Source organism: Bos indicus x Bos taurus, chromosome 16 (assembly GCF_003369695.1).
Source record: "Bos indicus x Bos taurus breed Angus x Brahman F1 hybrid chromosome 16, Bos_hybrid_MaternalHap_v2.0, whole genome shotgun sequence".
Lineage (NCBI taxonomy): Eukaryota > Metazoa > Chordata > Mammalia > Artiodactyla > Bovidae > Bos > Bos indicus x Bos taurus.
The window spans coordinates 39,590,862-39,618,007 of NC_040091.1; the positions used below are offsets into that span (position 1 = coordinate 39,590,862).

The 27,146-nt window shown below is 40.7% G+C and overlaps 1 long non-coding RNA gene, 1 other non-coding gene and 1 pseudogene across 2 annotated transcripts in view; 1 reads left to right on the forward strand and 2 right to left on the reverse strand.

Annotated features, from left to right (window-relative positions):
- LOC113906546 overlaps nt 1–27,146 on the forward strand; it is a 214,680-nt gene that overhangs the window by 62,996 nt on the left and 124,538 nt on the right. The gene's annotated exons all lie outside the window — the stretch shown is intronic.
- Nucleotides 18,027–19,277, reverse strand: LOC113906545 (annotated as a pseudogene).
- Nucleotides 23,238–23,310, reverse strand: TRNAC-ACA. Its single transcript has one exon. It is a non-coding gene; the product is annotated as a tRNA-Cys (tRNA).

A 27,146-nucleotide genomic window follows, 5' to 3' on the forward strand; every position in this document is an offset into this window, starting at 1 on the left:
ATATTAAAAAATCCCATGTGTGGGATATATAGCAACATATATGCTTCTTTATTAATGCATTAGATAAACTTAACTGGTGACTCTAATATTGCAGCTTCAGGAATGATGAGCATAAGTGTATCTTGGGTATCTGTTAGTAGTTTACAATATCTGTAAGGATTATAAAGAAGATGAAAATACTTAATTTCAATAGGAGACAAGGTCACAATTACTGCTAATACTACTGGGGTTAGTTTATTGCCTACATTCTTAATTGAAGGACATGAAAAATTGTAGTTAGAAATTAGAGGAAATAATAGTGTATATATTTTTTCAATTCAATTTCATGGATTTCCCTTTATTCTGTTTATAGATTCCAGGTTAAGAATTCCTATTTTAGACTGTGAACTCCTAATTCAGCTTTGTGTGTATGTGATCCCCTTTTGTGAAACATCTGTATGTATTCCTCTATGTATGTATAACCCTAACCCTAACCCTAACCGTCTAGGTGGATAGCTTTTTTGTCTGTAATGAGTGGAACATTATTCTCCCCCACAAGCACTCATGGAAATAACTGAAACATGAAGCAACAGATCCCAACCACAGTACAGATCATCATTCAGTACTGGTGGTTCTTGGCTTGCTTCTGTCTGGAAGAACTCCCGCTCAGCTCCTCTGCTGTCGTGGTACTCCTTGTTTTCCCAGTCATATCAGCCAAACGCTATGGTGCAGTCTCCTATGGTTCCACTATGGGAGCTGGATGCTATTTTGGGTTGAATGGGTAGTGATACCCTAATATTTCCTCTGAGAGGACATGGGTTTTACAGTAGTGGTTGTCCACCTAACCCTCTCTGAGGAAAGGAAATTAACTTCTTTCTTGACAGTCACGATGATTTTCTGTCATCATCATACTACTATCATCGTCTTGATTTATCAGAGGATTTCTTTCTATCTCCCATTGCCCTACCTTCAGCTTCTCTGCCTTCCAGTTGCCTATTATTTCTTGTTTTACAATTGTGTTAAATGAACTGGTACTTTGTATGTGTCCAGTAGGAGTCTATTATGACCATATTAATTGTGTTGTTTGTCCTGTTAGTGACCCAATTATCTATTACTTACTTGGATCTTTATATCTACATCTGTGATGCTTTTGCTCCAATGCCCCATGTTACAGTTCAATGACCCTCTGAAAGGAAAAAATTAGAACTGGAAATGACTTACAGACTGGACACGGTTATGTTTGTCTCCTTCCTGCCGCCTTTATTTCATCACGAAATATGGAAATAAAAACAATGTCAAGTGTGAAAACGTGGCATAGGGAAAAACTCTTTGAAATATCTGGTGGGTAAAAATAGTAACAATAACAACAGCAAATAAGTTTTCCCAGTGACCTGAGCTTTGAAAAACTAATAGGTATTGCTGAATATTTTTCATCTCATTGATCAAAGCATCTACCTCCAAGAATAACAAAGATGTTTTGAACTCAGAAAATGAATGAAGAAATTCATTCTGACCCACTCCACTCCATTTATTCCATAAACATTTTTGGGGGGATTGTCTGTGTACCAAGAACTGTGGTTAGAGAACTTTTAGAAGACACTGTTGTGAATTAGATCATATACTGGTTTGGAATCACAACAATGCTGAGATACAGCAGAGATTATTATCCTTCTTGAAGAGATGAGGAAATAGAGCACAGAAAATGGAAATGACTTGATTAAAGTTGGCCATCTATTTTCTGTCAACAACAGAGCTAGAGTTCTGAGATTCTGAATTTGTATCTAGTTGTCCTTCAGAAGCACAGACACAAGTTCGTAAAGTAAAGTAACTTTTGAAGATCACTCTCTTCCAAAACTATTTTTATTCAGTTCTTCTAAAACCAGCTGTTTATTCACTGTGAGTTCATTTCTCCTTAAGCACCAGCCAAAAGCTCTGATTTGAGGAGCTTGAGTCCAGGCTTACCTTCAGTCATTCTAGACCAGTTGACTGTACTTTTTTTTTATTAAACTCAGGAGAAAATAGAATTCCCTTCAGCATAATTGTCTCTTTCTTCAGGGCATTCCTATGTGACTTTAGTAAGTATTCATTGAGCAGGTGCTGTATGTAGAGTTTTGTACTCCTATTCACTCAGATGCCCAGTCCTTGGGACTTTTAGGCTGAAAAGACCTAAGGAGAGAATTACAGAGTTATCAGATATGGTGATCTGAGGTGTTTCTAAGACATAAACTACTACTGAGGTATGGCCTCAAGGGAAGAACAGTTGACCTACTCTTTCTCCTATACTGTGTGAAACTGTATTTTGATCCATTCCAGTAACTATTTGTGTGAGCATGAAATGAACTGAACTTTTGTTATGTAGAAATAATTATTTGAATATAAGATAAAGAAATAATTTCTTTTTGCTTCATTTTTCTTCCTTCCCTCTTTGTTCTCTTTTTCTATCTCATTTTATTTTTCCCAAGAAATACTGAGTTTAGAACCAACAAAGGAAGAGAGATATTGTATGAATAAAACATGATGTTTGCCTCAAGGAGATAGATATATGTTCCAGTGTAATGCAATGTGTTTTTCAGTAATGAAGCTATACATAAATAATTCAACCGCCTAGCTATTGGGGTTAGCCAGAGGAAGCTTTAGACGTGGGTGAAACCTAAGTAGGGTCTTAGAGAATTGAATAAAAGTCTGACAGATAGATTATTTGTGCTTATAAAGTAAAAACTCAATGTACTCCAAAAAATAAGTGTTAGAAGTCACACAGACTATTTTTCTGGTTACCTTTATTAGTCGTGAGGGAAAAGAAAACTTAGATTGAGAATTAGAAAATATTCGAGAAGCCTGACTCCAACTCATAAAATGTGGCCTTTAAGAAATTGGCCAGTGACTGAAACACTACCCATTTCTATTAGAGCATTTCCTGCTTGTAGGTGATCTGAGGGTTCTGGTGGAAGGTCTTTAGAACTGATGCCTGGCAGATTCTCTCCCCCAAATATAGTCTTTTCTAGCTCTTATGGGGGCCCCCAACAACTCAAAACTGAAATTGTTAGTTAAACCACAGCTTTAACTACTCAGCCCCCCAAGTCTTCAGTCATACTTGTCAATTACCCCTACGCCCACACAGAACCTGCCTTTTTTGTCTGGGTGATGCCAGTAAACCCACCTCTGACTAGGATCAGACCATATAGGAGGCTTAAAGCCCTATGGGATTTTCAGAATGTTTAATAGGGTGTCAAAACATCTATGGGGGACGGCCCCTAGAGACCCTGTGCCAACTGACTTCTACCCACCCTCATACGTCACATATATGGCAGCTTTATTCTGAAGTTCATTGGCAGTAAATTCTTATGAAAAAGTATACAACTTAAAAAGAATTATCAATTAACTCATTTCTGGAGACGTTTCATTTTTAGGAGGAAAAAGCCTACTGACAAAACTAAACTTCCGGGGGATCAATCCAGATTTAGTTCAATTTCCAAGCCTTCTATTCTAACGTGTGTGTTCATTGTATGAGACAATTAATACTCAGACTAATACCCTGAAAAAAATTGATTGTTGGCTATTTTGTACTTCTGAATGCCAGAAATATTAGAGCAATAAAATTTTAAACAAAGAAGAGTTAATGGTAGATTAACTATAGAATTAACTTGGAAGTTTTCTGTGTGCTTGGGTGAATTGATTTCTTAATGTATGTATTTCTTAATGTATTCTTATATTTTTTTTTTAAAGAAAGTTTTAGAAGCACTGTTTTTCTGAGACAAAAAGAAAATGTGTTCAAAAAGAAAATGTGTGCACAGAAATGATACTTAATTACATCATATGCATTTAATAGCTTTTATTTCTTTGTACCTGATTGTTTCACGCCTTATTTCCAAATGAACATAAAGAAAATAGGTGCAAAAATAAATGCTTTGGCTCAGCTACAAATTCTATCTGCATTTAAACACAGTTGCAAATCAATCACTTGTGGAACTTTTTTAAAATTACGCTCCTCTCTCCACTCTCTGCCATTTTTATTCACCAAGTCTGGGATGATGTCTGAAAATATTGAGAGATGTTTTCAAAGTGATTCTGATGTTTTTCCATTTTGAGAACTACCCGTTTAGATTATTTTGTAGCCCTTGTATTCCCCATTTTACCTCTTCCCAGTTTGCTGCTTAATATTTATTGAGGAGACTTCCCTGGTGATCCAGTGGCTAAGACTCTGCACTCCCAGTGCTTGGGGCCAAGGTTTGATCCCTGGCCAGGGAACTGGATTCTGCGTGCTAGGAGTTCACGGGCTACAACTAAAAGACCCCATGTGCTACGGCTGGGACCTGGCACAGCCAAATAAATGAATAAAAATAAATATCTTTAAAATGTATGTATGTATTGACTAACTTTTCTTTGCCCTTGATTATTTCACATCTCCTTATTTCAAAACGAATACAAAGAATTTGGAGGCGATCCCTGGCAGTACCTAGAACGTCTAGTAGATCCAGCTGGTTCGAATGTAGCATAGAGTCCTGTAGAGGAGAGAGAGGTTTGAGGAGGAGAAAGTGGAGAAACTTGAGTACCCAGAGATCCAAGTGGGAGGCGGACAGACTGGCTACCTGATGGGGATGTAGGAGCGGAGTCAGTGTGTGTGGGCCTGCTCACTCGTGTCCAACTCTTTGCGACCCCATTGACTGTAGCCTCTCAGGCTCCTCTGTCCATGGAATTTTTCCAGGCAAAATTCTGGAGTGGGTTGCCATTTCCTCCTCCAGGGGATCTTCCTGACCCAGAGATCGAACCCGAGTCTCATGCATCTTCTGCATTGGCAGGTGGGTTCTTTTCCACTGTGCCACCTGGGAAGCCCAGGAGCTGAGTCAAGGGCACTGGTATAAGGCTGAGGAGAGCCAGTTGTTATCTAGCTCTTCCTGTTCACAGGAATGATGCAGAGGATTGTGAATCTTAGGATGGAGCTCTTGATCTTTTGCTTAGTTGGATTCTTGGTTTCAGAGAGGAATTGATCATCTCACTGGGACCTGCTAGAATGGATTCAAGCTATCAAAGGGATTGACAGTCTCCATTCAAATGGTTCCACAGAGCTTTAACTCTCAATGGAATGTTGACTTGCAATCTCTCCATTTTTATCATGTAACTACATACAGCTGAGAACATCACCGTGAACCAGGAAGTAAGCATCTACCATTAGTGGAAAACTGTCCAAAGAAGTGACTTGTAAAGGACAGGACTCTTGAACACAAATATTTTGGTCCTATACCAGCACTCTTCTCTACTTCTAACTTAAGCTTCTGACTTGAGTGCGCTGTCACCCATGGATTTGAAATCTGATGTCCTCTCAGTTTTTTGCTTTCCAACCTTGCAGGAATTTCCCCAGCATCCCAGCACCCCTTGAGTTTCACTCCCCACTTGAGTCGTAGCTTTCCAGGAGTTCTGTTGCTTCCTCTTCTTTCTTCCCCGTTTTCACAAACACTGCAGCACAATGACTCTTCCTTGCCTTTTATGAAACCACATAAAGTCATAACAAGCCAATGATAATTCTCCAACAGGGTATATTAGAGTTTTATTCTTTCTATGTGTCTTGGGAAAGGGTGTATGAAATTTGTCTCAAATTTACTTTATTTCTAATGGAGATATGTGATCACTGTTCATTTTTTTCATTTTTCTTTGTCTTGGTACTACAAAGGTAATTAGTTCCTGAACCTTAGTGACACATTTGATGGATAAGGATGAAGTGAGATGATTTTCAAAAATGGTATTTCTCTCTTAAGAACAAAATGAATTCTCTTCAGAGAAGAACAATTCACATGATTGTGAAACAATATGATTTCTGTCTTAAAACTACTTGAAGTCTTTGGAAGGAATGATGCTAAAGCTGAAACTCCAGTCCTTTGGCCACCTCATGCGAAGAGTTGACTCGTTGGAAAAGACTCTGATGCTGGGAGGGATTGGGGGCAGGAGGAGAAGGGGACGACAGAGGATGAGATGGCTGGATGCCATCACCGACCCGATGGACATGAGTTTGAGTGAACTCCGGGAGTTGGTGATGGACAGGGAGGCCTGGCGTGCTTTGATTCATGGGGTCGCAAAGAGTCGGACACGACTGAGCGACTGAAGTGAATTGAAGTGAAGTGACTGTTGCTCAGCTGTGTCTGACTCTTTGTGACCCCACAGACTGTAGCCTGCCAGACTCCTTTGTCCATGGAATTCTCCAAGCAAAAATACTGGAGTGGGTTGCTATTCCCTTCTTCAGGGGAACTTCCTGACCCCGGGATCGAACCTGGGTCTCCTGCATTGCAGGCAGATTCTTTACCACCTGAGCTACCAAAGGACCCATAAAACTACTTGAAGCACTGAAATTTCTACTAATCTGGAATAAGACAAAAGTTAATTTTGGTAGATTCACTGTGTATAAAAAAGGATGCATTCATCATAAGCAGCATTTTAAAGCAATAAATAGCATTAAGGGTTGTTTCAAATGTAAAACACAACCTCAAAAGACAAAGGAAAATTGAAATTTGCCAAAGTTTACCAGAATGTGTATATATACAAATTTACAGGTTCAATTTTCATGCCATTAGCTATTGAGCCTAGTAGACAAACATATTTAGGTATCATTTTTTATTTTCCTTTTTAAGTTAATAGACTTTATTTTTAGTATAATTAAAGAGGTTTACAGAAAAATGGAGAGTTGCCATACTGCTCCCTCTTCTCACATGCACTCACATGCAGAATTTCCCTTATTCTTCACATCTTGCTTTGCTGTGGTGGATTTGCTACAACTGGTAAACCCATACTGATATATCACTATTGAAGTGAAGTGAAGTCGCTCAGTCGTGTCCGACTTTTTGCGACCCCATGGACTGTAGCCTACCGGGCCTTTCCGTCCATGGGATTTTCCAGGCAAGAATACTGGAGTGGGTTGCCATTTCCTTCTTCAGGGGAACTTCCTGACCCAGGGATCGAACCCAGGTCTCCCACAGTGTAGGCAGACACTTTACCGTCTGAGCCACAAGGGAAGCCTTGTAAACCCATATTGATATATCACTATTAATTAAAGTCAATAGTTCATGTTAGGGTTCCCTATTTGTGTTGTCCAGTTCTATGGCTTTTGACAAATGCATAATGTCCTATATCCACCTAATGGTATTGTATTGAATAGTTCTATCATCTTAAAATTTCCCTGTGTTCTGCCTAGTCATCCCTCCTTCCTTCTCCCTGAATTCCTGGCAGCTTGGAATTTAGGGAGAATGGACAACACAGTAGAGACTGTGTTTTTGCTGTCTCTATAGTTTTGCATTTTTCTCAAATGTCATGTAGTTGGAATGATATAGTATGTAGTCTTTTCAGACTGGCTTCTTTCACTTAGCAGTATGCACTTAAGATCTTTCCATGACTTAGTAGCTCATTTCCATTTATTTTATGAATGTACCATACCTTAATCTATTCACTTATTGATGGACATCTTGGCTGTTTCTAATATTTGGCACTTATGAGTAAAACTTCTATAAATGTTCATGTGTAGGTTTTTGGGTGGACATAATTTTTCAACTCACTTGAATAAATACCAAGGGGCACATTTCTGATCGTATGGTAAGACTGTTTAGTTTTGCAGGAAATTGCCAAGCTGTATTCCCTTCAGCAATGAATGAGAGTTCTTGTTGCTCCACATCCTAATTGGCATTTGATGTTGAATTTGGATTTTCACCATTCGAATTATTGTGTCATGGTACCTCACTGTTGCTTTGATTTGCGATTTTCTAATGACATGTGATGCTGAACAAATTTCCATATACTTATTTGCCATCCATATATCTCCTTTAGTAAAATGTTTGTTCACAGCTTCTGCCCATTTTCAAATGGAATCCCAAAGTGTTTAGTAATTAATTAATTGAAAAGTTTATTTTCCTTTTGTTGAGTTTTAAGAGTTCTTTGTAAATTATGGATATAATTTGCCAGATACTTGTTTTGAAAACATTTTCTTCCCATCTGTGGCTTGTCTATGCAATTTCTTAAGGGATTGTCTTTTTAAAACTAGGTGTGTTACACAAATAAGCAGTTTTCTTGGTTTTCTGGGAGTGTCCAGTTACAATGTTATGAAAGAGGAAGACAGGGAGATTTTATTTTAGTAAGAAAAGGTCTCTTAACTATGATATCGTAAAATGAATTATCACAGGGACTCAGAGGAACATGTAAATGTCAAATTTCGTAGAATACACTGTAGGGGTAATTGGTGTCCTTTAAGAAGTAAACCCATACTAGTGGGACATGTATGTTCTCGCACAGGCTTGGTGCTCGTGACCTTTTATCCTGAAACTTCTGTCTTGCGCTCACTCCATTCTTTTAATTTCCTTCTCTCTTGACTTACTGATCACCCACCATTTACATCTCAGTCTGAACCCCTCATGTTTATTGTCCAATGTGTGGTATTGAATCAAGAGCTTGGGCTTTCTCATCAGGTAGGTTGAGCTCAGCTCTCTGATCTGTAAATCACAAGCTATGTGACTTTAGGGAAGTTGTTATCTTCTTATAGCCTGTTTCCTTCTGTGCCTGCCCAAGAGTTAGTTGAGAAGATTAACTAGAATGTGTAAAACATTTAGCATTGTGCCTGGCTCTGGTGCTCAGTTAATGTGTATCTTCTCCCCATCCTTTTTATTTTTGCTGTATATTCTCCCTACCTTTATAGCCTATAACTCTTTTTGACTTTCAGTTTTCCTTGTTTGAGGCTGAATATTTCTCCAAATAACATTGAAAGTGATAACTCCCTTCCTTCCTCCCAAGCAATTCCTCTCTTATAAGTGTCCTGTGGTCAGCCTCACGTGGTCTGTTCTGGTCTCTTGGTAAAGCCCCCAAACAGACATAGTTAACTGAGTCTTGGACCTGCAGCTTCCCTTTCTCCTTTAGCTGTTGCTATTTCTACCCTTTTTAGAGGCACTGAATTCATTTATACTAACAAGTGTTTAGTGATGAACTACTATGTACTTAGCATTGTGATGCAGTTGAGGGGCTCACAAAAAGGAAGAGAATGTCTTTCCTTCAGATTGATGATCTACTTGGAGAGACAAGATATAATGGTAAAACCGACCCCAATATTAGACAGGGTGTGCCTAGAGGTTAGGTACAGTCACGTGAGCTGGTGCTTTTGTAGTATTCACTGGTATGTCACCCAAGTGACCACTACCCAGGTTTGGGCCCCGGACTCTGACCAAGAGAGATACCTGTTGGCTAAAGGAATCCAGAGAAATGAACACAGCCTTGATAGTGAGGGACAATGAAGAGAGGTTTATAGCATGATTGGAGTCAGTAGCTGGGGATCATTGGAGACTATAGAAACCAGCTGCTCTGAGGAGTGGGAAAGAATCTGACTATTAGACACAGGTTCCTAGAATAGGAGAATCTTCACTTTTTCCTCTCTCCCACTTTGTTCCTACCAATTTACTGTTAGTTTTATGGCTATGGACAAACATCTAGTGAGAACCAAAATTTGCAAGACTTCCATTATGAAATAAAATTACTAAATTTAATGTCAGATTTTGTCTTAAAAAAATTCAATGCTTATTATTATTATTATTTTTTAATAACCAACCTGGGTACAAAGACTACTTTAGAAATCTTACAGAATGAAAAAAAAGTAAATGCATAAGACAAATGAGACATTGGGAAAAAAAATGTGGGGGATACTAGATGAATCCAGGAGTGAACTTAGAATGTAACATTTATGCTATAAAGTTCCCTACATTTGTTGGAGTTGGGCCTGTCTAGGAACTAACCAGAAAAGTGAACATGATTGTTTACAAAATTTATAGGATTCCCTAGGTAACAGTCAATCCGTGTAGGAATGTAAGAGGAAAGTAACCATTCCTGATACTAGGCCATGGAAAGTTTTTTCCCTCAGGGCCTTCATATAAGGATTTAGAATTTAAAAATTTGACTTCAACTTTTGTAAGAATTTCATTGTATGAGGGAAGGAGGAGAATGTTTACTAATCAGAAACCATCATCTTTGATTTCTTTACATCAAAATTATAGGTGCTCTGTGACAACCATACTTAAGGCTGATTAACATTGTTGTATGGCAGAAATCAACACAACATTATAAAGCAACTATCTTCCAATTAAAAAAAAATTAAAGGGTAAATTTAAAAAAAACTTTGCTTTTATATAAAAAAATGTATAGGCTTTCTTTTCTACTTGAATATACCCAAGACCTCTCCAAAATTTCCTCATGATCAACAAGGGAAGAGGGGGAGGGATCCTCATGACATTAAGAAAGGAAAGATGAGACATCTTGACATTGAATCCCCCATATTATTTCCTCTCCCTTACTTTCTGCTATGGACAATTCCTTGTGGCTCAGCTGGTAAAGAATCTGCCTGCAATGTGGGAGACCTGGGTTCAATCCCTGGGTTGGGAAGATCCCCTGGAAAAGGGAACGCAGCCCACTCCAGTATTCTAGCCTGGAGAATTTTCCATGGACTGTACAAAGAGTGGGACACAATTGAGTGACTTTCACTTCACTTCATGGATAATTATTTTCCCCTTAAAATTTGTATGTTGAGGTCCTAATACCCAGCACCTAAGAATGTGACTGCATTTGGAAACAAGGCCTTTAAGGAAGTGACTAAGTTAAAATGATTTCATTAGGGTGGGCCCCAATCTAGTGGGACTGATGTCCTAATAAGAAGAGATTAGGACACACAGACAGCGGCCCATCCCTGGTATGCACAGAGAGGCAACCATAAGAGGACACAGCAGGAAGGCAGCCAAACCGGCCGAAACCTTGACCTTGGACTCTGAGCCTCTACGACTCTGAAGAAACAAATTTCTGTTGTGAAATCCATCCAGTATGTGATACCCTTTTATGGCATGCGTGTGTAGTCACTTCAGTCATGTCCGACTTTTTGCAATTCCATGAAACATAACCCATCAGGCTCCTCTGTCCATGGAATTCTCCAGGCTAGAATACTGGGGTGGGTAGCCTTTCCCTTCTCCAGAGGATCTTTCTGACCCAGGGATCAAACCTGTTTCTCTAGCTTCTCCTGCATTGGCAGGCAGGTTCTTTACCACTAGCGCCACCTGGGAAGCCCTAATAAATGACATACCTTCTAATTGGTCTTATATGCCACTGCAAGATTCCCTTGGCTCAAATTTACTTTGATCATGTCAGTATTCTTTTGAAAAACTGAAAGTTTAAACTTCCTATTCTCGTATTTATGATTTTCAAAAATCTGACCCCAATCTGCCTTTCCCCAACTTAATCCATACTACACAAACCTCCTCTAGTAAAACAGCTCCATATCATCTCCCAGGTGTGCTTTGTATCTTTCCTCATTCTATGTGGAATATTGAAATTTCCATCCTTTGAGATCTTACCCATCCCTCAGTATCCATCATCTCAACTTCCCACTCATCTATAAAGCCTTTATCTTAATTATTAAAAGCATTTTTTCCTCTTCTGAGTTCTTACAACATTTTGTCATTATTTATTCACAAGTCTTATTCCTCCTGTTTGAGGGTAAGATCCTGAAAAGTTCAAGTCACATTTTTATGCCTATATGTAAAGTTCCTAGCACAACTTCCAAAGAAAAGGTGATTCATTCATTTATTCATCCGTACATTGCTCTTAGCCACGTGTTATATTAGTCTGTAGAGGATACAACAGAGAACAAAACAAATGTGGTCTTTGCCCCAGGGGACTTACCTCCCATTGGAGATGCAGATAAATGAGTAATCAAGTAGGTTAGAGGTTGTTGTTAGCACCTTGATAGAGAATAATGTCATGACTTATCTCAGATAGTGTGCTTTGGGAGGGCCTGCTAAGGAGGTGCCATTGAAGCTAAGACAGGTAGGGAAGAAACCAGCCCCAAGAAGCAGGTTAAGCAAGGAATGAATTTTGTGCTCCAACTAACATGCTTAGAGCACAGTGAACAAGAGGGAGTGTGGCTGGAGGTGAGGGCAGAGAGGAGGTGACCACTAGGTCCTGCAATGCCTTGGGAAGGGGTTTGGGTTTTCTTAGGAAGCCTTCAAAGAATTTTAAGCAGGCAGGTGTCATGGAATGCTTTAAAAATCTCTCTGCTATGCAGAGAATAAATTGTAAGAGTGAAAACATGGAGACATATTAGGAGACTATTGTGGTATCCAGGTTAGAAGTGGTGGGTTGCAAACTAGGGTGGCAGTGGAGAAAGAAGTGGATGAGGTGTAACATTTTGGAGGTGGCCTTACAGATGGATAGGATGTGGGGAAACTGAAGAAGAAGGATTACTCCAAGATTTCGGTTTCTATTAGCGATGTTTTTCCTTATTTAATTGTAAAATAGGACCTAATGATTAAAAATAGTCTTACACAATATACACATACACACACTATAGGAAAATAAAGGCTCCCAACTTTGTTAAATTATGCTTCCCTAATAGCTCAGTTGGTAAGGAATCCACCTGCAATGCAGGAGACCCCGGTTTGATTCCTGGGTCAGGAAGATCCATTGGAGAAGGGATAGGCTATCTACTCCAGTATTCTTGGGCTTCCCTTGTGGCTTGGCTGGTAAAGAATCTGCCTACCATGCAGGAGACCTGGGTTGGGAAGATCCTTTGGAGAAGGGAAAGGCTACCAAATCCAGTATTCTGGCCTGGAGAATTTCATGGACTATCCATGGAGTTGCAAAGAGTCAGACATGACTGAGCAACTTTCACTTTCATTTGTTAAATTCTACTTGTCAAGGACAATAGCTTTAATAGTTGAATATATGCTGGGAGCTGGCCTGAGGAGCTCCACCTGTGGCAAAAGTCATGAGGGAGGAGGCTCGGCATACGCAAAGGCGGGGTCGAGCCTCAGGAGTCCCCCTGGAAATTCTCGAGCATCTACCCCCAAAACCAGAGTCTGCCTACTTTCTGCTTTGTGCTCTCACCTACACCTCTGACTTTACGGGGGTCTGTCCCCTACTACCTCTCTCTGAAAAAAGAGTTAGCTTACAGCTCCAGTTAATAATTCCTGGGTGTGACAGTGTTTCAACCTACAAACTCCTTTGGAAATCCTCTAGCCTGCCTGAATAGGTTTTTCCGGCCACATGTGATTGTTCAGAGCCTCCCAACTGTGAGAGGCAGGAGATGTTCTAAACTGTCTAAATACAGATTCCTTTGAGTAATTAAAAGATTGATTAGAAATTGTATTGGTGAAGGGTTTTTCACTTGTTGGGCCAATGTTTACTGCTAAGTCTCCATATCCCTTACCTACTGTGTCCTTGGCAGTGTATTGATTGATATAATGGGTGTATAGAAATGTAAGTAGTAGCCTCAATGTTTGTAACCTTGGACCCTTGAGTTAATTCTTTTTTTGATTGAGCCCACCTCACCTTTGCCCAAAGGAATGCAACTTTATCTAATGCTTTTTGGAGGCTGGTGCCTGACTTTAGAATAATCACCTTTAGAGAAAAATAAGTTTCTTAAAATGTTAACAGGCCTCCTGGCCATAAGATGATGTAAATCACCTAAACTTTTGCATATGATAAGTTTGAAAGCCTGGCTTCGATTAGGATCAGGAACTGCTGTCCTTGCATGACTCTACCCCTTCCCCCATTATCCTCTATGCACAACTTAAGGTATAAAACTACTTTGGAAAATAAAGTACGTCCTTTTTTTCACCGAAATTTGGTCTCCCCATGTCATTCTTTATTTCACCTTCTGGCTGAATTTTTCCTCTGAGGCGGGGAAGCTCGTCAAGCCTACTAATTTTGCCTGGGCTTCTAAGATCTGACCCGGGGAGGCCTTAGTGTCTCCTCTCCTTCGGGAGAACGGGAGGACGCCTGCGGCCTTCGTAGGTGACGTAAATTCCCTGCTTTGGAATTTTATTCAGCCTCTTTTCTTCACTGAATTTCTTCGCTGAGATATCCTTATTTCACCACTCTTTATATCCTTAATTAACGTTTAATTAAACAGTTGTTTCCTGATCCTCGCTGATACCGTCCCCGCTTTGAATTCCCTGGATCCACCGGGGCTGGACCCTGGCAAATATATGTTTAACACATATACATACACACACACACACACACACACACACACACACACACACACATATTTTTAATGCTTGTGGGTATATGTGTGTGGTAAAAATGGAAAAAGAATGTCATTCAAAGCAAAAACCAGCTATAGCCACCTCTAACCTCTCTGGCATAGCAGAAGTCTATCGTATGTAAACAGTATCTTACTTAGAAAAATTACCTTGGAGGCCTTTTTGGTGAGTGTCCTGGGGAGAGAGGGGAAAACAAAGTGAAAGGTGAATTACTCTGAAAAACCAAGTGAGGGGATAACCTGATCTGTGGGTAGCCTGGGAGAGAGTTTCTGAAAATGAAAGATGGAGGGAGAGGGGACACAGATGGAGGGGCTATCCAGTAGGGAGCTGAGGAAATCCTTGGTATGTAGTGGATGTGATCAAGGAACTTTGGAACAGGAGTGACTCTTATTTCTACATGGTTCTCAGCTTTGCTGGACTCCCTCCTAAATTTTCATTAAACTTCTGTTACACATGACAGTTTCTAGTGGTGATTTAGCTTAAAGCTAAATAAAAATAGGAAATTGGTATTTAGCATGAGCAAGGCAGTCTTGGCAGTCTTGTGACGGATTGCCACAGGTAGTGAGAGTCAGGTAGTTGAGAGTAAGGAGAATCAGGCTGCAGAGTAGATAGGAAATAGACATGATTTCTTATCTCTGTTCTACGGATGAAAAATTCCCTCAGTTTGAATTTAGGGACTTAGGTACTTGTACCATTTTATTTAAGTAGTTAAAAAATATTTTATCCCTAAGGGTGGGCAGCAGAATTTGATTGTGTGTGTGTGAGTGTGTGTAACATATGAACTGTGTTCAGTGTAGATCCAGGTATCTGGCTATAGTTCTTTCATTATTTAAAATGCATCAACATCCCTGGCAAGGTATGACAAAAGCAGTAGTGGGCAAGAAATCTTTGCATTTTCAGGGTCTTGGATGGCCCCATAAATAAGAGTTGGCAGCATTGTTAGGTGACTTTTAAATTTAGGTTTTTCACCTATAAGTTGAAGTTTTTCAACTTCAGCATTTAATTATTCTGTATTTGAAAGGTCACTAGAAACCAAGAGTTTTTTTTGTTTTTTTTTTTTTAATAGTGTTGAAACTGGAAAAAAAAGTTTAATCAATTTCCATTCAAACCAAGCTCCCCTCTTGCATTTTTTTCCCTTTGGGGAGGTTATGGGGTAGATAGAGGTTGTGGAGAACAAGGCAGTTATTGTTTTTGTGAAACTTTTTGGTTTTGACTCTGACCTTTATCTTATAATAGAAGGTAGGGTGTTCTGTATTAAATGGAAGAAACCTGTGGTGAGGGAACAAAGAAACCGTAATAGGGGAAGCTTAGATATAACCTAACAGAGAGCCCATATTGTCTAGGGAGAATCATTTAGTAGCAGTAGATAAGTTCTAAGTAGGACAATGGGGTGACCTGTAGCTGAATTCCAAAGATCAGTAGTTCAAGGACATTTCATAGGCTTCAGAAATCTATTTGTCTTGCCAGTATTGATCAATACCACCCTCTTTCCCCCTAGCTATATTCATAGGTCTTCTTTTTTTATTTTTTTTAATTAGCTTATTTATTTTAATTGGAGGCTAATTACTTTACAACATTGTGGGTTTTGCCGTGCATTCACATGAATCAGCTCTTCTTGATTCTCATGATGTTTAGGAAAACACTGGCATATTCAGATGCCTTCAGAAAAACAAACAAAATCTTCAGGGTTACTCAAATCCACCCACAGCCACATCCTTCCAAACATGCTTATTTCCATAAGACCTATATCTTTAGAAGATGGGAGGAAGGAAGAGATGTGAAAGGTTTTAGATCCAGTTCACCCTTTAGTATTTCCCAGATTTATAATATGCATAAATGATAAAAGTGAGGTTTTATTCTTGGTTCTGTTGTTGATCTTGGGAAATTTCTAAAGAACCTAGGTGTTTTTTGTAACAAAGAACCCCAGGGCATTGTCAGGACCAAACTACTTTAAATCTTTTGCATGTTATTAACTTAATAAATGATTTTGCTTTCAACTTTTGTTGTTCTAGGTTATATACTTGCTTGCTAATCACAAGAAAGTGATTATTTCAGCTTTTTTTTGCTTTTTTTTTCATGAGATTCTTATTTTGTTTGCAGTTAGATTTATCACTTTCTAGGGTACTCCACAGAAAGCATAGTTACCTTGGGACACCAAATGCTTCATGAAAGTAATGATCTGGCAGCTTGTTAGAAGGGAAAACCAAATAACCAAATGAACCGTCTGTTTTTCCCTTTCCTTTAGACTCAATCAAAAGAATCCACAGTAAGTCTTCAGAAGGTGCTACCCCTAATCCCAGCTGGGGAATTCCTTGGTTCTTTCCAACAATTATGGTTTACCAAGAACTGTCCTTACTTTGTGCTGTAATCTACGGCATCTATAACACCATGCTTGCTCAAGAAGTTGCCTGCTTTTGGCGTGAATGCCTACCATGTTTAGGCAAGAGCAACTTGAAGCAGAGAACTCTTTTAGGACAAAGACAGTGTCTTATTCATCTGTTCATCCCTAGGGCTTAGAACAATGCCTGGGACAATGTAAAGTGTTAAGTGTTAATCGCTCAGTCATGTCCAACTCTGCGACCTCATGGACTATAGCCCACCAGGCTCCTCTATCCACTGAATTCTGTAGGCAAGAATACAGAAGTGATTAGCCATTCCCTTCTCCAGGGGATCTTCCCAACCCAGGGATTAAAGCTGGGTCTCCTGCATTGTAGGCAGATTCTTTACCATTGAGCCAACAGGGAAGCCCAAAGGGACACTATTTACCAAGGGTGTTGAGGAAGATCACTTCGGGATTGATCTCAAAATGGTGCAGCTCTCTGCATCCTGGCCGCACGTTGGGAAACATGTTCCTGGTTCTTTGGTAAAGAACTCTGTGAATTAAAATACCAGGCCTTCTTTGGGGATTGACTCTGAGCTGCTGGGATAATAAATTGTTAATAACAGGAATTCAGAAGTAGAAGTCACAGTGACGAGATTTGCAGCTGCCAGTGGCTGGTCTCTTAACTCTGGTGGGAGCAAGGACCCACTGCCAAGTGGTCAATGTGTTCTGAGCAGAGTAACGATTGTAAGGATAGAGGCTGCAGTGAGAGAGGTTGGCATCTATTCAGCGCAACAGGAAACCCTGGGATACCAGGGAAAGGTAAGAGTTGGGAGTTTGGAGACCATACCAACAAAGGTCAGGGATTGAGGAGGTCAAAGACACTCAAATTGCTGTCCATCATGGGCAGATGAGGGCCTGGGGGTAGAACAGGGTAGTCACAATACTCATAGATCCATTGAGTCAAACAGTTGATTTGATGAACAGACAGAGATGGCAGCTGGCTTTCTTAACAAGTCCATGATTCCATCGTTTTAGTGAGAGCAGATGATTTGTGAGTTCCCAAGAGAAAATTGTGCTGTTGAGCAGAGATGCCATTTTCCCATGAGGGAGGGGTGTTTGAGCAAGTGTGTTCTCTATATGAAAGGCCTCTGGAGATTAGATCAGATGTGCAGTTGGGGTTTGCGTAGGGGCAGCCCACAGGTGAGAGGCACCTCATTAAGTTTGTGTCTGAGTGGGCTGAGCAAGTGGGGAGGTTGCGAGGAGCCCCACAGGCTTCAGAACGTTGTCAGTTCCAGTCCCATGTGAGTGGTTCGCTGGCTGCACACCTGCTGCTGTGTCTCTAGCACAGCTCTGCGTGCACACTTTGAAAGTGTTCTCACATGTAGATCCTGTTTATGTAAGAAGTTAGATCAAACACCCCCACAGTGCTTTAAGTACACACTGGATGGGTATCCTCTTAGCCCTGCCGTGACTCAATACACAGAGCAGAAACGCTGCTCTGTTCTCTAGACTCTGAATTTCCAAAGTAGAATCACTTGAGAATCACAGAAAACCATCTCTCTCTCAATAAGTGCTGTCCTGGCCAGCTAACCTCCATGGCTTGCACTGCTGCAGGGTTGGGGGTTATTGATTAAAGGAAAAAAAAAAACAATTTTTTTAAAGATTTTTTTTTAATGGACAATTTTTTTTTTACTTTATTAAAATACTGAGTTTATTTCACATGTATATTTTTGTCTCCCCACCATTTCCATCTGTCTGACCACCACTACTACTATTCCTATCATAACATTCCATACATACTTAAAACCAAGCAAAGGGTGGAGTTCCATCTTTAAAAACTAAACAGGCATTTTGGACAACACGTTCTTGGCAATGGAACGTGGACAACATTTATCAGACACGGTAGGGAAAGTTCTCACTCTGCGTTATAAAAAGGACAGCCAGATATCAACTGTTACAGAAATGAAATAAGACAGAAAATTTTTAACAAACTATTTAAACTATTTTCTTAAAGAGACTTCCTCCACTGCCAGAGATCTTGAATAGCCTCCTGGTCAGTCATCCGGAAACAATTCTTCACATAATTGATAAACTTGGCTTCCACTTTGGGAAGGGAACCACGTTTTTCTATACTTGCTTGCATTTTTGCTTTAATGTCTTCTACAGAGCTAGGTCCTTTCGGTGTTTTAGGTGTTTTTTCCTGTTTTTTGAAGGATTCTTGACCTTTTGATCTTGGTGTTGATGGTTTTGAGTCTTTTCCATTTTGGTTCGATTTTTGTGCATTTTTGGCTGGAGTATCTTGTACAGATTTCTTTACTGGAGCTTTTTCTTCAACTTCCTCATCAAAATCGTCATCATCTTCATCATCATCGTCATCGTCGTCATCATCTTCATCTTCATCAGCAGCAAGCTTCACTTTCTTCTGGGGAACCTTGCTGCCACTTCCAGGGGCAGAACGCTTTCCAGATATACTTAGGAGTTTCACCTCCTCCTCCTCTTCTTCTTCTGACTCTGCATCTTCCTCCACGGCTACTAAATGCTGTCCACTGATATGCACAGGCCCTGAACCACACTTCAGCTGTAAGACCACAGGTGGTGTAATTTCAAAGCCCCCAAGAGAAACCGTTGGCTGTACAGACATTTCCAAAGTTGCCAGTGTTACTTTAATTGGACTGCCTTCATAATTCATCACCTCTGCTTCAACAACGTGTAACTCATCCTTTGCTCCAGCCCCTAAACTGACCGTTCTTAAAGATAACTGGTGCTCATTTTCATCATTATCCACCTTGAAGTGATAATCTCTGTCAGCCTTTAGTTCACAACCGAAAAGATAGTTCTGGGGCCTCAAGGGGCTCATGTCCATGTCCATTGAATCCTCCATGGGTTGGCTGCACGCACTTATGTGGAAGAGAAGCCGGATGGAATTGAAAGACTCCTATTGGAACCAGCAGCCGTGTAGGACGAAATCACACCAGGGTTAATGGACTATTTTTAAAATCTTTATTTAATTAGTTACAATATTGCTTCCATTGTTTATGTTCTGATTTTTTGTTTTTTGGCTGCCAGGCGTGTGGGCTCTTAGCTCTGTGACCAGGAATCAAACTTGCACCCCCTGCATTGAAAGGTGAAGTCTTAACCATTGGACCTCTGGGGAAATCCCAGAAAAACCAAAATTAATATAAATGAATCACTTACTTTTTCATGTTCACTTTCTTCCATTCTGAAGCTCTCCTTCCTCTCTCTAGTATTTTCCTATCATCTTTCTCTTCAGTTAATTGGAATGAATTGCTCAACAAACTTGTTATTCAAACATGAGACATCTTTTTGCTCTTTAACTATTTGTTTGCCTGCTACACATTTTCTCAGCAAGGAAGCCAAAATTTCTCTTGAGGTTCTCCTACTTAAATTGCCTAGTAACGTCAGGGTTAACGCTATGTAAAAACAGAATAGGGGTCTGGTCAGTTCCTTGCTTACCACCACTGGGGACTGTGAAGACCAGTCTTGCACCTCTCTGCAGCAGGGCTTGTCCACAGCAGCGGTGGTACCCATGGTGGCCCTGACACCTCCATTTAATGCAGCAGTTCTTCATCTACACTTGGCCTCTGTTGGCTTTCATATGGCTCTAGCAGAAGGTTCTTTTTGTTCACACACACAGACAACTAGGGGCAGAAACTGACCAACACTGAGAGGTTTAGTTGGGTTCTAATAACTACAGCGAAAGAAAGTGAAGTCACTCAGTCGTGTCTGACTCTTTGCGACCCCATGTACTGTAGCCTACTAGGCTCCTCCTCCATCCATGGAACTTTCCAGGCAAGAGTACTGGAGTGGGTTGCTATTTCCTTCTCCAACTACAGTGAAAAGAGAGTCAATATTCTCCACCTTTTCTGGTGACCATTATCACCCAAATGGTAGCACTCTTTTAAAGCCACAGAAAATTCAACATCTCTTTAATACTTTTCTCCTATGAAAAGAGTGCTTCATTGTGGTGGACAGAATATAATCATTCATAAATCCACTTTCCTCCCGTTCACATAGGAAGACTTCATTTTCCAGCCTTCCTTGCTTCAAGGTGGAAACTGTGATGAGAAACACACAGAAAATATGGGCCCACGTGCCCTATTGTCCCCAGGTTTTGCCGTAAAACCTTTCCACGTGCCCTTTGCTTTATCTGCATGGCTGAAAGTAAAGGATTCCAAGATGGTAAAGCCATGAGTAGGGAATAGCCTGAGCCCTGAGTCACTGCTTAGAGGAAAGTCACCTATTAATAAGAAAGTAGTCAGTCTGCACGATCTCTTGGGAGCATGAGAAATATGTCTTTATTTTGTGAAGTCTTGAGATTTAGGGGTCTAATTGTTATCATAGAAGAGTCTATCCTTCTTTAACCAGTACACTTATTACTCAAGGCAATTTGTCACACCCCTAACCCAGACAATGTCATCCAGCTTATTTTTGCATAAGCAAGAGGAGCCTTTTATATTTACCCACAGTGAACAGAAAGGTTTGCTTCAGACAGACTTGCTTACTGACTCCTAGACTTTAAAGGGGTTGACATTTCTAGGATTACACCTACATCAGTCAGCTTGGCTCAATTATACTATGATAAAAAATGACCTCCAAATCCAAGTGGCTCCTATCAACAAAGGTTTATTTCTTGCTCAATTTACATTTCCATCACTGGTCAGTTGAGGCTCTTGCTCCATATCTTCATTGTGAGATCCAGAATGACGATGCAGCCTCTATCTGGGGCGTTGCTAGGCTCATGGAAGAGGGAAGTGGTCCCCAGTGAACTTCATGCTAGCTCTTAAACTTCTGCTTGTAAGTGGCAAGCATAACTTCTGCTTGCATTTGATGGAACAAAGCTTACATGGTTAAGCCTGATGTCATGGAGGGTGACATATAATCCTGCAGGGAAGAATACTACAGAAAGGAGAACTGGAATGTTTGAAAGAATAATAACATTATCTATCAAAATCCTCAAGGTACACCCTTCTTATTTTTGGTCTTGACAGGCATCCTGTTATTTTTTAAAAGGTGTAGGATAGGATGCTAGTGGGCATTTGCTTAACTTAAATATTTTGAAAATACATCCTTCCCTAGTGTTGAGTCCAGAAAGAGGCTTACTTCTTTTTTTTTTTAATTTATTTATTTTAATGGAAGGCTAATTATTTTACAATATTGTATTGGTTTTGCCATAAGGCTTACTTCTTAAAAGAAAGACAAGAGTATCAACTAAGAAACTCAGTGCTCTTTATTTTTATTGGAGTATAATTGCTTCACAGTGTTGTGTTTCTGCTGCACAATGAAGTGTATCAGCTATATGTATACAAATATCTCCTCCCTCTTGGACCTCCCTCCCACCTCCTCTGCATCCCACCCCTCTACCAAAACTGTCCTTGGATCCAAGAATATGGGAGAAAGAAGTCTGTTACATGAACATTCATCCTTGCTGGAGAAGATCCAAGTGTGGACAACAAGAAACTTATATAAAATAGTATACAAAATGAGGAAAATACAATTAGGTACAAAAGTGAGCATTTCTTTAGAATGCGAAGAGAAATCATAATTAATTCAGTTAAGTTCAGTTCATTCACTCAGTCGTGTCCGACTCTTTGCAACCCCATGGACTGCAGCATGCCAGGCTTTCCTGTCCATCACCGACTCCCAGAATTTGCTCAGACTCATGTCCATCGAGTTGGTGATGCCATCCAAACATCTTGTTCTCTGTTGTCTTCTTCTCCTCCTGCCTTCAGTCTTTCCCAGCATTACTCAGTGCTATTTAAATAAAATTTTGCAAAGGGATACACAATCTCCTTTGCTCCCTTTTCTGGTCAGCTTCTCTTTTTGTTAGCCTCATAACAGAATAACTTTCTTGGGCTATATCAGTTTTTTAGTGTTGCTATTACAAGTTATCACAAATTTAGCAGTTTAGCACCCATTTATTATCTTGTAGTTCTGAAGCACAGAGATCCAGTCACAGCATCCAAGACTCTGAGTCTCGTAGGACTGAGATGAGGCATCAACAAGGGTCTGGAGCTTGCTTCCAGGTTCATTCAGAATTTGGCCAGGTCCAGTTGCATGTTGGCCTGAGGGATCTGTTTCCTTGTTTGCAATTGGTCAGGATATGTTACTAGTTTCTAGAGGCTACCAATATTCCCTGACTTATGGCCCCGTTCCTCCATCTTCAAAGCCAGCAACCATGTGGGTTGAGTCCTCAAGCTTCTAACCCCTCTGACCTTCCCCTTCTGCCTCATCTGGCCTCCACTCACCTCTTTAGCCACACCTCTCTGAATCCTCTGCCTCCACTTCTGCTTTTAAGGGCTCATGTGACTATGTTGGGCCTACCCAGATAATCCAGGGTCATCTTCCTATTTTAAGCTCAGCTGATGTGCTATGCTAAGTCGCTTCAGCCATGTCTGACTCGTTGTGACCCTATGGACTGAAGCCCTCCAGGCTCCTCTGTCCATGGGATTCTCCAGGCCAGAATACTGGAGTGGGTGGCCATTTCCTCCTCCAGGGGAAGCTCAGCTAATGAGTGAACTTAATTCCATCTACAAAATCTCTTCACAGCAGTGCCTAGATTAGAGTTTAATGGCCAGGAGGTGAATCTCAGAGAAGGGTGGGGCACTTCCTTAGAATTATGCCTACCATGAGTTTTAGTTATATCTGTGCACCAGATAATTGGAAATTTTCCCTGCATCCTTTCATCTTGTCCTCAAGTCTAGTAGGTTTGCTGGTATAAAAATCTAGGAGAGAAAACTATAAACAAGGCAAGTCGCTCAGTCGTATCCGGACTTTTTGCGACCCCATGGACTGTAGCCTACCAGGCTCTTCCATCCATGGGATTTTCCAGGCAAGAGTACTGGAGTGGGTTGCCATTTCCTTCTCCAGGAGATCTTCCTGACCCAGGGATTGAACCTGGGTCTTCTGCATTGTAGGCAGACACTTTACCATCTGAGCCACCAGGGAAGTCAATCTAGGAGAGAAAACTCTATAAACAAGGCAAGTCCTAAGCACAGTGACTTCCCTGACTAGACCTTGAAGTTAGGAACAGAACTTTACACTCTTTCCTACCCAGCACCCTACAACTTGTGCCCAGTAGAGGGTCTATAGGAACTCGCTGTTTCTGCTGCTGTTGCTATTTTTGCCTTGGCTGCTAAAGAATGAAATAGACCTACCTCTACATAAGTTTCAAGCAAATTCAGAGGGCCTGTGATGTATTACGTGAAACACAGTCTTTTAAAATAGCTAAATTTCTAGCTCAGAAAATGGTCCTTCAGGATGGCTCACAACCTTTTTCCACCCATCAGCCTCAGCCTACAATGTAACCTCAGTTTATGGAGGAGTAGGGTGAATATGCGTGCATGTTTATTTATTAATATGAAACCTGAAAGTGTGATGATTTCTGAAATTATTAACGGAAAACTTAGGTGGATTCTAGCGGAAGACTCTTTTACTCCCCACTTCATATTCTTCTGTGGTCCCCATGGAAAGGAAGTTCCATCAACCCTTCCATCCTTTCTGGGAAGTACATGCAAGGGGGTTTCTGTGTTTCTTTCCACCTCTTACATGCTTGTCTCCAAGGGAGAAGGAATAGCTAGTCTTATGGGGCAGAGTCTGATGTCCTCTGGCCTGGGTCCTGTGTCTTAGAGAGTAGAGGAATGGACTTTCTGCTTTCCCCTGCAGTGACTACAACGTGGGTAGGTAAGAACAGTGTGCTCCTTCCTCTTCCTCCTTCTGTATGAGAGCTGTACCAGGGTCAGTGCTGGAGTTTGCCCTCTGGAAGCAGGCACAGACAGAACTTTACTCTCCTGGGCTTTCTTGGTTTCTCTGTCCTACTGTTGATGTGCCTGTGAAGTAGCTGGGTAACAATTTATATCATCTTCTTAACAGACTTGATTGATTCTCCCAAGCTCTGGACTTAAGAAAGTCTCATTTTGACCTCAGGTCCACGGTGAGTGTTTTAGCAGGGAGTTCATTACTATGAGAGTTATTGGGCTTCATGAATAAACATTTACTTCTGATTTGGCACACCCTGAATTTACTCAATGATGACAACCCAGAGAAGAGTTGGAGACCAGATTAGCCCATCCTGGTCTTCATCATTATAGATATTTCTATCATCCTAAAGTAACAAAGAGTATTTCTTAAAAGGCTAGTACAGTTCAGTTCAGTCGCTCAGTTGTGTCCGACTCTTTGCGAATCCATGAATTGCAGCACGCCAGGCCTCCCTGTCCATCACCAACTCCTGGAGTTCACTCAGACTCACGTCAATTGAGTCAGTGATGCCATCCAGCCATCTCATCCTCTGTCGTCCCTTTCTCCTCCTGCCCCCAATCCCTCCCAGCATCAGAGTCTTTTCCAATTAGTCAACTCTTCGCATGAGGAGGCCAAAGTACTGGAGTTTCAGCTTCAGCATCAGTCCTTCCAAAGAACACCCAGGGCTGATCTCCTTCAGAATGGACTGGTTGGATCTCCTTGCAGTCCAAGGGACTCTCAAGAACCTTCTCTAACACCACACTTCAAAAGCATCAATTCTTCAGTGCTCAGCCTTCTTCACAGTCCAACTCTCACATCCATACATGACCACTGGAAAAACCATAGCCTTGACTAGATGGACCTTTGTTGGCAAAGTAATGTCTCTGCTTTTGAATATGCTGTCTAGGTTGGTCATAACTTTTCTTCCAAGGAGTAAGCATCTTTTAATTTCATGGCTGCAGTCACCATCTGCAGTGATTTTGGAGCCCAGAAAAATAAAGTCTGACACTGTTTCCACTGTTTCCCCGTCTATTTCCCATGAAGTGATGGGACCAGATGCCATGATCTTTGTTTTCTGAATGTTGAGTTTTAAGCCAACTTTTTCACTCTCCTCTTTCACCTTCAAGAGGCTTTTTAGTTCCTCTTCACTTTCTGTCATAAGGGTGGTGTCCTCTGCATATCCGAGGTTATTGAGATTTCTCCCGGCAATCTTGATTCCAGCTTGTGCTTCTTCCAGCCCAGTATTTCTCGTGATGTACTCTGCATATAAGTTAAATAAGCAGGGTGACAATATACCGCCTTGACATACTCCTTTTCCTATTTGGAACCAGTCTGTTGTTCCATGTCCAGTTCTAACTGTTGCTTCCTGACCTGCATACAGATTTCTCAAGAGGCCGATCAGGTGGTCTGGTATTCCCATCTCTTTCAGAATTTTCCACAGTTGATTGTGATCCACATAGTCAAAGGCTTTGGCATAGTCAATAAGGCAGAAATAGATGTTTTTCTGGAACTCTCTTGCTTTTTTGATGATCCAGCAGATGTTGGCAATTTGATCTCTGGTTCCTCTGCCTTTTCTAAAACCAGCTTGAACAACTGGAAGTTCATGGTTCACATATTGCTGAAGCCTGATTGGAGAATTTTGAGCATTAATTTACTAGCGTATGAGATGAGTGCAATTGTGTGGTAGTTTGAGCATTCTTTGGCATTGCCTTTCTTTGGGATTGGAATGAAAACTGATCTTTTCCAGTCCTGTGGCCACTGCTGAGTTTTCCAAATTTGCTGGCATATTGAGTGCAGCACTTTCACAGCACCATCTTTCAGGATTTGAAATAGCTCCACTGGAATTCCATCACCTCCACTAGTTTTGTTTGTAGTGATGCTTTCTAAGGCCAGCTTGACTTCACATTCCAGGAGTCTGGCTCTAGGTGAGTGATCACACCATCGTGATTATCTGGGTCGTGGAGATCTTTTTTGTACAGTTCTTCTGTGTATTCCTGCCACTTCTTCTTAATATCCTCTGCTTCTGTTAGGTCCATACCATTTCTGTCCTTTATCGAGCCCATCTTTGTATGAAATGTTACCTTGGTATCTCTAATTTTCTTGAAGAGATCTCTAGTCTTTCCCATTCTGTTGTTTTCCTCTATTTCTTTGCATTAATCACCGAGGAAGGCTTTCTTATCTCTTCTTGCTATTCTTTGAAACTCTGCATTCAGATGCTTATATCTTTCCTTTTCTCCTTTGCTTTTCACTTCTCTTCTTTTCACAGCTATTTGTAAGGCCTCCTCAGACAGCCATTTTGGTTTTTTGCATTTCTTTTCCATGGGGATGGTCTTGATCCCTGTCTCCTGTACAATGTCACGAACTTCAGTCCATAGTTCTTCAGGCACTGTATCTAACAGATCTAGTCCCTTACATCTATTTCTCACTTCCACTGTATAATCATAAGGGATTTGATTTAGGTCATACCTGAATGGTCTAGTGGTTTTCCTTACTTTCTTCAATTTAAGTCTGAATTTGGCAATAAGGAGTTCGTGATCTGAGCTACAGTCAGCTCCTGGTCTTGTTTTTGCTGACTGTATAGAGCTTCTCCATCTTTGGCTGCAAAGAATATAATCAAGCTGATTTCGGTGTTGACCATCTGGTGATGTCCATGTATAGAGTCTTCTCTTGTGTTGCTGGAAGAGGGTGTTTGTTATGACCAGTGCAGTTTCTTGGCAAAACTCCATTAGTCTTTGCCCTGCTTCATTCTGTACTTCAAGACCAAATTTGCCTGTTATTCCAGGTGTTTCTTGACTTCCTATTTTTGCATTCCAGTTCCCTATAATGAAAAGGACATCTTTTTTTTTCGGTGTTAGTTCTAAAAGGTCTTGTAGGTCTTCATAGAACTGTTCAACTTCAGCTTCTTCAGCATTACTGGTTGGGGCATAGACTTGGATTACTGTGATATTGAATGGTTTGCCTTGGAAATGAACAGAGATCATTCTGTCATTTTTGAGATTGCATCCAAGTACTGCATTTCAAACTCTTTTGTTGACCATGATGGCTAC